This window comes from Ambystoma mexicanum, chromosome 11 (assembly GCF_040938575.1).
Source record: "Ambystoma mexicanum isolate Mex_15411 chromosome 11, UKY_AmexF1_1, whole genome shotgun sequence".
Classification (NCBI taxonomy): domain Eukaryota; kingdom Metazoa; phylum Chordata; class Amphibia; order Caudata; family Ambystomatidae; genus Ambystoma; species Ambystoma mexicanum.
In genome coordinates, this window is record NC_090934.1 from 645,719,186 (window position 1) to 645,732,115 (window position 12,930).

Here is a 12,930-nt window from a genome sequence, read left to right on the forward strand (position 1 = left end):
AGACAAGATGGGAAATGGGCCTATAAAGCGGGCTGAGAATTTACCAGAATGGACCCAACATGGGAGATATTTGCTTGACAACCAGACCTTAGTTCCCACCTCCCATTTGGGGTTAGGAGATCTCTTCTTATCGGCATACTTCTTGTATCGAATCCTACTCGCCTCCAGTTTCTGCGCCGCCTCCTTCTGGATGGAACGAAGATCATAAAGGCGCTGATCTACTGAAGGGGCTGTAGTTGGAGGAACCCCAAAGAGAGGTATATGCCTCGGATGATATCCGTAGGTGAAGTAGAAGGGGCTGAAGCCAGTTGCCGAATGTTTGGTGTTGTTGTAAGTGAACTCTGCCAAAGTTAGAAAGGACTTTCACTTATCTTGTTCCTGGTGACAAAAACAACGGAGATATTGTTCGAGAGTGGCATTTAAGCGCTCTGTTTGTCCGTTGCTTTGGGGATGATAACCAGAGGATAAAGCTCTCTTTATACCCAAAGAGCTACATAAAGCAGACCAGAATCGAGATGTAAATTGGGACCCTCTATCGGACACAATGGTCCGAGGTAGACCATGGAATCTCACTATTTCTCTCAGGAATACTTCGGCTGCTTCTGGTGCAGAAGGCAGGCCAGGCAAGGGAGAGAAATGAGCCATCTTGCTCAATGTATGCACCGTAACCATGATTGCTGTGGATCCCATAAAGAGAGGGAGATCCACGATGAAATCAGTGGAAATGTGTTCCCAGGGTTGCGATGGTAGAGGTTCTTGTTGGAGCAGACCCAAGGGTCGATCAGTGATGGGTTTATTAGCTGCACATACCGGGCAAGCCATCACATATGTCCTGACGTCCTGGTCCATAGTCGGCCACCAGAAATATCTGGATATCAGATGTAGTGTTGCCCCATGGCCCTTATGTCCTGCCGAAGGAAGGTCATGGCACCAGAACAAGGCTTGTGTCTGGAGCTTCTTGGACGGTAAATACAGTGAACCCTGATGAAAATATAGCTTCCCTCTCCTTTCCATGAGGGGCATATGGTATGGAGAGAATTCTGAGAGACTGGTAGTGCGCTCTACTTCTTGTATGAAGGAGTTGACCATTCCTAGGATTCTCTTACCAGAGAGTATCTCACCCAGGCCCTGATCGTCTTCGGGCTCCAGGCTGTGGGACAGAGCGTCCGCTAAGGCATTCTCCTTTCCTGGAAGGTAGGTTATCTCAAAGTCGAACTGGGAAAAAAAATACGCCCATCGGGTGTGACGAGAATTGCGACACTCCATCTGTTGCAAAACCTTTAGATTCCGGTGGTCTGTGCGAACCAGAAAAGGATGGGCAGCCCCCTGCAGTAGATGCCTCCATTCAATGCACGCCTGACGGATCGCCAGTAATTCCCGTTCCAACACAGAGTAGTTCCTCTCACTAGGTGTAAGAGTTCTGGAATAATATGCTACCGGATGTTCTGCTCCATCCTTGCCTGATTGTAGAAGAGCAGCTCTGATGGCACCTCCGGAGGCATCTGTCTCCACCACAAAAGGAAGAGACTGATTAGGTTGCACTAGGATGGGAGCGGTGGTGAATGTCCTCTTAAGTAGTTGAAAGGCCTGATCCGCCTCCTTATCCCATTCGAACTTCTGGCCTTTCTTGCGCAAACGGGTGATTGGTAGAACAATATCTGAGAAGCTAGGAATAAATCTTCTATAAAAGTTAGATAGTCCCAGAAATCTCTGTATATCCTTGGGATTTCTTGGAGTGGGCCATTGAAGACCGCCCTCACCTTCTCGGGATCCATCTGCACCCCCTCCTTAGAAAGAATAAACCCTAAATAGGATACTGAGGAGGCTTCAAAAACGCACTTCTCTGGTTTAACCAGTAGTTGATGTTCTCTCAGCCTTTGAAGGACTTGATTAACATGCCTTCGATGTTCAGAGAGGGAGGAAGAGAAGATCAGAATATCGTCTAAATAGACTACCACTGAGGTATATAACATATCCGAGAAGGTCTTGTCTACAAAACGTTGGAACACGGCAGGAGCATTCACAAGTCCAAAGGGCATTACCCTATACTCAAAGTGTCCCAGAGGAGTTCTAAAAGCCGTCTTCCACTCATCTCCCTCCCTTATTCTCAACAAATGATAGGCTCCTCGAAGGTCTAATTTGGTAAAGATTGAGGCTCCTTCCACTGCTTCAAGCACCTCCTTTATGAGGGGCATAGGGTACCTGTCCCGGATAGTCAGGCTGTTCAACCCACGGTAATCTATACACAGTCTCAATTCCGTGGTACCCTTCTTAGGGATGAAGAATATTGAGGCCCCTGCCGGAGAATGGGATTCCTGAATTAAACCATTTTGAAGATTGGCATCCAAGTACTCCTTCAAAGCTCTTCTTTCCGGGAGTGACATAGGGTACATGCGACCGAAAGGAACAGATGCCTCAGGCTTTAGATCGATTGTGCAGTCCTCAGCTCGATGTGGGGGTAAAGTACGGGGTAATCTGTCTTCGAAGATCTCAGCATACTCTTGATAACAAGGCGGGATCATTTGGACCACTGCCGTGGAAGTCGAGAGTGCTACCCCTTTCCTCATCAAAGGAGGGGATTGCGGTAGGCATTCCTTCGAGCAGTACTGTGATAAAAAACAGATGGTATTAGCAGACCAATCAATCCTGGGATTATGTTTACGTAGCCAGGGTATGCCCAGGATGACTAGGAAATGAGCTGCTCTAATCACATCAAAGATGATCTGTTCTTGGTGCTGAGACAAGGACATGTTAGCCGGAACTGTCTCCTTAATAATGGGACCGGAGGAAAGGGGTGCTCCATCTACCCCTTCTACAGGCAAAGGGCAGGCTTTCTGGCACAGGGGTATGCCTTGTTCTTGAGCCCACTGGATATCAATGAAGTTTCCGGCCGCACCACAATCCAGCATTGCTAAGACTTCTACTGATGGGGAGGATTCAAATGTAAGGCGCACCGTAAACACCATGAGGCTATGAGCCCCAACAGAATTATCCTGGTGGGTGGAATTGCAGGGATTCTTCGACTCTGCCCGGTTCCTTTCCCTGCTCAAGACCGGGGAGGCGCGTTTCCCGAGCGTCTCGGGGGTACTTCGGGACAATTCCGAAGCAAATGTTTTGAAGATCCGCAGTACATGCAGAGACCCAGGTCTCTGCGTCTCTTGCGTTCCTCGGGGTTCAAAGGACCTCGGGTTGTTCCTATTTGCATAGGCTCATCCGATTGTGGTCGGTTTGGAGGGCTTGCAGTGGGAATCCCTCCTGAAGGATGAAGTCTGAACCTCCTTCTTTCTAACTTCCGCTCCTGCAGTCTGTACTCCAATTGCAGGGACAACGTAACCAACTCTTGAAAAGAAGTAGGACGCGCCATCCTGGCTAGCTCATCCTTAAGCTCATCATGTAAGCCTCGACGAAAAAGGGTCTGCTGTGCCGAATCTGGCCATCCTGCGTCTGTGGCCAATTTAGTAAAGGTAGAGGCATAAGTCTGTACATCTTGATTACCTTGACGGAGATCTAGAAGGGCTTCATAGGAAGAATATTGGACCTCTTGTCTCTCAAATCTAGAATGCATCAATTGAGTGAACTGAGAGTAATCCGTTTTGGCAGGATCCGAGTGTGCTATCAGCGGAGTTGCCCAGGCCAACGCGTTGCCCGCAAGGTTGGAAACAAGAAACCCAACTTTAGCTCTATCCAGTTCATAAGCCTTTGGTCGAAACGTGAAGTAAATCATACAGGCGTTCAGGAATTCCTTTAGGAGTTTTGGACTGCCATCATACTTCCCAAAGGAAAAGGTCAGGGGAGGTAGATCGCCTCGAGAATCTTCTCGTGCCGCTACTTGTTGGCGTAGGTTAATGTTCTCAGTTCGGAGATTCTGAACCTCAGCCTAAAGGCCCTGAATAGCGGTCACCATCTCCTGGTATTGTTCCAAGGAGGCCATGTTGGTTGGGGGGCGTTGCAATCTGTCAGTGTATGCGGAAGTTCCTTCCCCCTGAGACTCCTCACCTGGATCTTCAGTGGGGTTTGATGTCCTCTGTCTCCTTCTTCTTTCCTTCGTGGGATTCTCTCCTTCGTCATTCGATTTGACAGTCCTTCTTCCCTTCTTGCGTTCGAAGAGGTAGGGACGGTCTCCCCCCGAGGCCACCTTGCCCGCCTATGGATCTGGCAGTCAGGTGAACCCAAGGGAGTCCGTCCCTTCAAACAGGGAAAAAGCCAGGTATGGCAGAAAAAACCCTGTGTAATAGCAGATGGTATTGGCCGATCCGATGTGGAGATTGGAGAGGCTGGTATAGTCGTGGATCAAAAGAGAAATTGAAAATTCGAATGAAAACTGATAGAAGTCTCTGATCCTCCTGGATTAGGGTTAGCTCCAAGCTTATGCTCTGTATGGGAGTGGGGATCGGCAGCACCCTTGGTACAAAGGAACAACCCCCAAACAGAGGGCAAACAGGTAAGATGACAGGAGGCTGAAAGAAATAGGGAAAGCCACCAAGAGAAATCCGGAGGAATCAATAAACTGAAGATAACAAGCACGAGAGAGAACCAGAGAGTGAGAGAGAGAGCGAGAGAGAGAGAGAGAGAGAGAGAGCGAGAGAGCGCGAGAGAGAGCGAGAGAGAGAAAGAGAGAGAGTGCGAGAGAGCGCGAGAGAGAGAAAGAGAGAGAGCGAGAGAGAGCGAGAGAGAGAGAGAGAGAGATAACGGAAAGTGGGTTAAAATCAGAATAGAGTGTGACCACTCCGAAAACACAGCGGACAGATATTTGAGAGCCCACTAGACCCCAAGGTAGAATATAAAGAAACAGAAACCAGAAAGCACAATCGGAACTGCAGTTTAGTCGGGAAAAGCGGCAGCGGAGAGGCTGACCGACATCTGAGAGAAGCGAAGGAAAGAAAGACCGGAAAAGAGGCGGGGCAGGCGAAAAAAGGGGTATGCACGAGAGGGGAAGCCCAGGGAAGAAACAAGGCTCCGGGAAGAATAGTAACGAGGTAAAATCTCGTAAATGTGGGGCACTGTAGCACAGGCGAAAGTCCAAAGACCGACTGATGCGAGTTGCAACGCGACTCGCAGGGGGCGTGGCCTCCTTATATCCCTGCCGGTCCAAAAACGACTAGAGCGTCAAGCAGACCTGTAGAGGGGATTAATACCGCCTCCATCTTGCCCAGAGTTTCCACGGCCGCGGTGTGACACCATGTTTAACAAACTCCATCAAATTACGGAAAATAGAAACTTGAAAAGTAAAACACTGAATTTTCTGGAGGATGGGGAAAACATAGTGAATACAATTGGAGAGGCCAGATTGATGGGGGAAAAAGGTTTAGTTTCAGAACCATTGCAGAAACAGATATGACTAATATTATAAGGTTGCTCAAACCAACTAATTGTAAAGGCAATGTCTGTCCGGTTAATATAGTGAAAGCTTGTCTTCCATTCTTGATAGGGACTATAACTAAATTTGTCAATCTATCCTTCACGGAGAATTGTGTCCCTGCAGGGTTAAAGAATGTGTGGATCAAGCCACTTTAAAAAAAAAAAAAAACTTGACCCCTTTGCCTCAGCAAACTATAGACTGATCACCAATAGTCCTTTTCTGCTCAACATACTCAATTGAGTGGCTTATGCACAGATCTTAGACCACCTGGTAAATAATTACATCCTTCGGAAATGGCAGTCTGGGTTAAGGTCATGTTATGGCACAGAGACAGTTTTGTTTGACCTTAAGTCTTCCATGCTGCAATCAATTGATCAAGGATCAAATGGTTTTACTCATGCTTCTGGACTTATCGGCTGCTTTCGATTTCGTGGATCACTCTTCACTGATCGAAAGGCTGCAAACGGTAACACATTTTTCTCATAGGGCTGCAGTCTGGGTGAAATCCTTTTTTGCAAGATAGATTGGTTAGAGTATGCAGTAGCAGTGCAAAAGCAACCGCTGGTCCCCGTACTGCAGGAGAGCACAGGGAGTGTGCCTCTCTCCAGCCTTATACAATATTTGTACTGTACCACTCTTCCAACTGCTTGAGGATATGAGAGTATGTTTTAGAAATTATGCGAAACACACACAATGCGTAATCCGCCTATCCACCGTATATGTTGAGGAGATAAAAAACGTCAACAAAGTGTGTGGGTGGGTTTAGGCGTGGATGATCCAAAATGGAGCTAATGGTGGTAATCTCGGGGACTAGGACACACAAGCTAGATCCAGTGTACCAACACTTTCTTCTGGCAGGACGTAAGATCATTACCCAAAAGAAGGTGAAGACATTGGTGTGTACCTGGATCATACCCTGAACACGTGGGCACAGATGAATAGCCTGGTATCCGTATCTGTCCACCACATTAGACTTTTGTCTTAGATACGCCTGTGCCTGTCTAAGAAAATCTTTATTACAGTGTTCAGAGCCATCGTGAGTTCGAAAATTGACTACTGCAGCAGTTTACTGGTAGGAATCAGTAAGAAGGACTGGTCCAGGCTTCAGACAATTCAGAGCAGTGCAGTGGCAGGACTAAACAGAATAGCCCATATGCGTGAGGCTAGAAGAAATCTGCACTGGCTTCCTATAAAAGTTAGAATACCCTTCCGCCTGCTGACCATAACACACAAGTGTCTGGCAGAGAGTGTCACTGTATATTTGAAAGAAACCCTGAAAACAAAGACTCTGGTGAGATTGTTCTGCTCCAATGATACCAATTTACTGGTGGTAAATGGGACTGAACTGGCCATGAAAGTGCCTCTTTTGCAGAAGCACCTATGGCATACACTGAGATCCTGTGGGATCTCAGATAGATTGAATCAAGGGAATTGTTTAAAAAGAAATTGAAGACCCACCTGTTTAGGTAGTGCCCTTAGATTATGCTTATACATCCTGATTTCTGACTGGAACCTGTTTTTGTATGTTCTGTCGTATTTCACTGGTCTGCTTAATTGTGCACCTGTATGCCTCCAGGCCCTAGGTGCACTGTACAAATGTATCAACATAACATAACAATGTGAGCTTGGGGACGGTTAGGGGGTGGCGTTTACCTATCCCTTGGACCTTCAGTCTTATTCTCTTGCAGAGAGCTTTGGCAAGTCACCTCTCCCAACAGAGATCCAATGTATTCTCCCTCAGGTGTTTGTTCAAGATTGAATCCAAGTTGTTCGATACTCCCTACATCCATTACAGGAAAAGGCGTGACATGTGATTTGACTAAAGCAAGGCAGTTTTAAGGGGTTCCATCTTTCTCCTTGAGACAAGTTATCTTTACCTTATGCAAAGTGCTTTGTGCTCAAGAAAGCAGAGGGGACATGAAGAGACCTATAGAGATAAACATGATGGAGGAATCTTACTACAACAATGCTGAACTCCGTCTGTGTACGCTAACCCGCCCCTTGCCCATAGCATCAACGGCCCTTTTGGTATGAGCACCCTGGAGTCCTTTTCGGATGGGTGTGCCCTTTGATGCCTCCGTCTCAGGACAGCTCCTGCTGGAAGGCTGGCCAGTTGGAGAGCGGTGTTACCACAACTGACAAAAGATCAAAAGGAGTGGCCCATACATTCAATCTCCTGCCAAGCACGTTGCAGGGCCAGGCTTTCTGACCAGAATACTCAAAATCCTTCTACAGCTGGCCTAGCCTTATAGTGCTGGCACATGTGTGATTGATTGATTGATTGATATTGTTTTTTATGAAGTGTGCATTCGCCTGAGGCATCTTGACGCTCGAGGGTACATCTATGATATCAATCTGATTTGTCTTCTTATAGTTATGTGAATTATTAGTCACCATACACTAAAATCAGGTATGGCTTTATGTTTAAAGATTAAACTGCCACTAGAATAGTAATTTCTCATGAGTATGTTGTTTTGGAATAGCGCTGCAGAAGTGACTTGGGTGTCACAGGAGCTTTCAAATGTAACCCCTGAACCTGTTTTGTGCAATTTGGGATCAGGCAATTTAGATCGGAATACTGATTCATCAGGGCACAGGTGTACACTATGCTTCTGGCATGGAGTTTATGAAAGAGAGATCAGGTTAGCAGATCGGCTTTCTGAGATCGAATGTACCCACCTCATTTCATCCAATGTATATTTTTGAAAGTGTGTCTGTTTGTCTGCTATAGAACCTAAGAGGGAACAATCTACAGGGCTCCAAAGGGTCTACCAGGGGTACATGTTCATGAAGAATCTAATGACATAGTTAAAAGTCACTAAAGTGGCATCCTTGATGGCCAGAATGACAACTAATGCTCGTTTTGCATCATTTTAATGTGCTGAAGTGTGGCCCCTGGTGGATGAACGTAGAACTGATGAAATTAGAACTGATGCTGAATTTGCTCATCAAATGACTGTAGCTACTTCATTTATTTATGTATGGATTTTTACATTTATTTTGTGCACTAAACCCAGGCGTATCAAGGTGCTAGTTATGACAGTGAGACAGTGAGACAAGGTATGTGTATGAGAGGACTTAAAGAACTACATAAATAGCCAGGTTTTCAGCTGTTTCTGGGACATCCAATAAGATTGTTCTGCTCTCAATGCAGGGTGGAGCGTGTTCCACAGCTTAACTGCTCAAACTGGAAAGCTGGACCCACCCGCTCAAGTCAGTCTACATTTTGGCTGGATGAGACGGTTGGTGTAGGCAGATCTTGTTTGTCTTGAGGGTTATGGTCTCATACAATTTTTAAAAGGTATCGAGGGGGCATGTTGGAGAGGCATTTATGAGTGATTGACATCGCCTTGAAGGTAATCCGCTCTTGTATAGGGAGCCAGTTTGCCTTTGTCCTAGCCAAAGTGATGTGATTGTGCTTAGGGATGTTCAGTCCTGAGAGGAGTGCATTGTTCTGGGTTACTTGCAGTTTTTGAATGTTTCGTTTGGTGGTTCTGTTTTTTTAGGACTGATTGGATGCTGTTTTCTCATCGTTCAGACAGAGATAGATGGCGGCCATCCAGTCTTGGATGGTTTAAGTAAACAGAGTTTATCTTAGAAGAGTCTTGAAGGCCTGATAACGGAAGGAGAATCTGAGTATCATCTGCACAGTTTGTGTAGGATATGCTGATTGAGTCAAAGAGGTTGAATAGAGGTTCTGTGAAGATATTGTTAAGTGAGGGAGAGACACACAACCCTTGTGGGATGCTGCAGGAGATGGGTCCTGAGGGGGTGCTAGAATTGTCTGCAAAGAAGTTTATTGATCGGTCTTTTAGGAAGAAAGCAACCCATTTAGAGGCCTCAAGCGATAAGTTGGCAGCAGAGGTGAGATGTTGAACTAAAATCTTGTCGTCTACCAGGTCGAATGCCTCACAGAGGTCAAGGAGAAGCAGGAGAGATGGCTTCACTGCATCCTTGATCTCATCTAGCTGGTTCTTCGGATAAAGCAGAATTGATTCAGTGCGATGACCTGGCAGAACTCTGATTGCCGGCAACCCAGGATGTGGTTGGACTTTCTGGATTTGAAGAAAGGCTGCACTATCCAAAACCTTTAAGAGGAAGGGAACTGTTGTGATGGGTTGGTAGTTTGTGGGGATGGTGGGATCCAATTATGGCTTTTTTAATAGAGGAAGAATTCAAGGTTATTTGAGGCTAGCAGGGACATGGCAGGATGAGAAGGATGAGTTAATGAAAGTTGTGATGAAGGTGATTGAGGCAAACGCTGAGTCTTTTACAATTGTGGTGGAACATGCATCTCCTTTACATCTCGAATGTTTCAGACTTTTTAGTAAGGTGCTCCCTATGCCCTCAGAAACTATGAAGAGAAGGGAGTCACACACGGCTGTAGAAGTGGTGATTTGCTTCAGTTGGATTTTCGTGTTGAGCATGGCAATTTTATCAACAAGGGCGTTTTGGACCTTGGTGCACCAGGAATCATCTTTTAAGAAGTCAAGTATGGAGCGTAAGGTGACTCGAGCTGTCTGAGAAATGTGAAACGTTCTCGTGTATTGGAGTTATCCATGGTCATTCTTGTGTTGTATTTGCTGGCTTTTGCTTGCAGGAATGCTAGTTTATAGGTTTTTGTGACCAAGGTAAATGAGGATTTGTGGGTGTTTGAGTGGGATTTTCTCCATTTGGCCCCATGGTTCCTGTTTGTTGGTGTGGAGAGCTAGGAGGTCCGTGGTGAACCAAGAGGTTCAGTGCATGGTAGGTTCAGTTTTCCAGGAAGCAAGAGGACAATAGTGTCGACTGCATGTGACATGAATTTGGAGTATAAATTAGCATGTCATGGTCAGGAGGGATGCTTTGCTTGGAGTTTGTTCAGAAAAGGCAAGTTACAGTCTTTTGTGAGGCAACCTGAGCTCAGTGGTATGGTAGGTGGCAAAGGTAGGGCAGTGCAGGATGGCAAGCTTTTGTGGGAGATTGAGAAAGTTATAATATAGCCATCCTTCCATGGGCATGGTATATTGGAGAGGATAGTCACGTGACGATTGAGATTGGCTACCCAATCCAGGATTTGACCTTTTACCTGAGTGGGAGATGTGATGCACTGTTTGAAGCCCAGGTTTTGGAAGGCACTGGCCACAGAGCTAGCGTTGGTGTCTTCTGGGTCTTTGTGCCCAGCAAATACATGTGAGATTTGTATTTTAAACTTGTCAGCTAAATGCATTCTGCTCCATGTATACCTGGCATGTCCTAGACGCAGTCCAAGTGACAGTGACACAATGTGTCACAGTGTTAGGAGCAGCAAATATGAAATGCAACTTTTAGGTTTAAAATCTGCACTTTGTACATCAGTTTGACACTTTTTAAAAGTCTAAGCTCAAAAAGGGTCGCTTTTGGTGATTTTACATCCTAAGTGTTACATGATGGGGCAGCTTGAGGTAAATTAGCATTTTGCATGTTGCACTGCAACCCCAAACGCACCACAAAGCTTTCTATTTTGTTTTTTTTTAAATTAAACTCCATTGCTTTGGGAATTATTTTCCTCCCAATCCTCCAACTCTGTTCTGCTTATGTCACAGGATCTCATTCCCACAGAGCGATCGGGATAATAATTGTGGTAAAATAAACATCGATATGTCTTTCTTTTCTTCATAGCAAATATAATGACTCTCTTTTAGATATTCTGTATAATTTGCCTTCAAACATCCTCCCCAACTTTATCAGCAGCACAGCTTGAAGCATGCCTTTGGTGTTGCAGCAATTTTTACAATTTATCCTTCATGATATCGTTTGCTACCGAACAGCAGTGAGAAAAGCTGTGCAGTTGTGTTATGGTGTCAGTGGGTCACTGCAGAGATCTACACCCAGACACATGCCTTATACATTGCCACTGTGTTCTGTCCCTTCTCGTCTTTATCTAAAATGCTTTTCCTCTTGATATATCCAGTGCACAATGCCACTCCTTATTGCTTTCCTCGTTCCTTTGTCTTGAAAAGGACCCCTTTGCTTTCCATTCACACTTCTATAGCACAATAGTTCATGCTTCACACAGTGCACTGCTATGACATGAAAACACCTAGTTATTCATGTATTCATGGTGTAGAGTTAAATCGTCTGCAAAGTGCACGCATGAAACTGCTATGCATGTTTTCTTTTCTCTACTCCACATGTTCATTCATTTGTATGGTGGAATGAGGATTTGGAGTATCACTTTTGCCTCGAGCATCCGACTCCCAACACAAGCTGTACGCATTTACGCCAACATGATATTGTCATGCACGAGTCTAAATGCTTTGGATTGATTTCTATTGTGAAAAGCAGGCACATTCCATAAGAATCCATTGTATATCATGTCTGCCATGGGTGAACCCAGGTGGCATTTACACAATGTTCACTACAAAGGGCCAAAAGAAGGCGGACAGGCACTTCCATCAGCATTTTACTCTTTTTTGTATTTTGTGCTGCAAATGCCCAAAAAAATGCAGTGAGGGGGAAGTTCAAACGTAACAGGGAGCCTCTTTATAAATTATATGGACCTGCAACATCAGCTCCAGTTTGCTTGCAGAATCCTGGTTTCTAGGAATTTGTAGTAAGAATTAAACTTTCCTTTCCAGATTCTACTGATATGATTATGGCTTACATTTGGATGAGAAACGTGCAAACATTTGTGCTGATCAGTATAGCTCTCGCTGTGAAGGCTGAATTGTCCAACGTTTAAGGTTCTACATGTAGCAGACATATACAGAAATGATTGTACGTGTCCTGTTGGTTTGGCTTTACTGCTTTGAGGTCTGGTTTGAAGTATATTTATGTTTACAGTAAAATATTCCTGGCAGCGCCATGTGTAAATATGTATGTCAACATTTCATCCATTGCCCAAATCCAAAAACATTTGAAGGCATGGCAAATTTGTGCTAAGCACAGTACTAATTTCTTACACGGACGTATTTGGGGATTTAATTGAAAAACACACACTGGGCACGATTAAATGTATCTCTTGAGGCACGGTGAAAAGAGCTCTAGTGTACTTGGCATCTCGTAGAAGTAGAGTCTCTGCATTGCATACTCCCATGTGTCCGATATGCAATAGTGCAGAGCCAGAGTGTGATGTAGCTAGGATTTCTCAACTGTATACAGGTGGGCTCAGGGCAGTGTTCCTCGTAGGCAAAGGAAGACATAATATGTATCGGAATGTATTAATGCGCACTTCTATGGTCAGGTTGGCGTATTTTATAGGCTATTGCTATTGCTTTAGTACAAGTAGAAGGCCACTGTTGTAAGGGTCTCATTATAGCTATGGCAGTGACCTTAAACGCGGTGCTATTTCACAAATACCACCCATTTCAACCCCCACAATATGAGAGCCCTTTTTAAAGAGCAACCGCCAGTGTAACAAACACCCAGATAGAAAGTGCAAAAACACCCAAAAAATGAACAGATTTTTACATAAACCCTAGAAATGGTGGCACAAACTGTGACATTTTCCCAGGCGCGTTGTCTTTTTTTAAACTTTATGTGCACAGAAGGGAAGTGTAAATGTTCCCTTGTCTACTGATGAATTGGTTTTACATGGGGACATTTGAAGG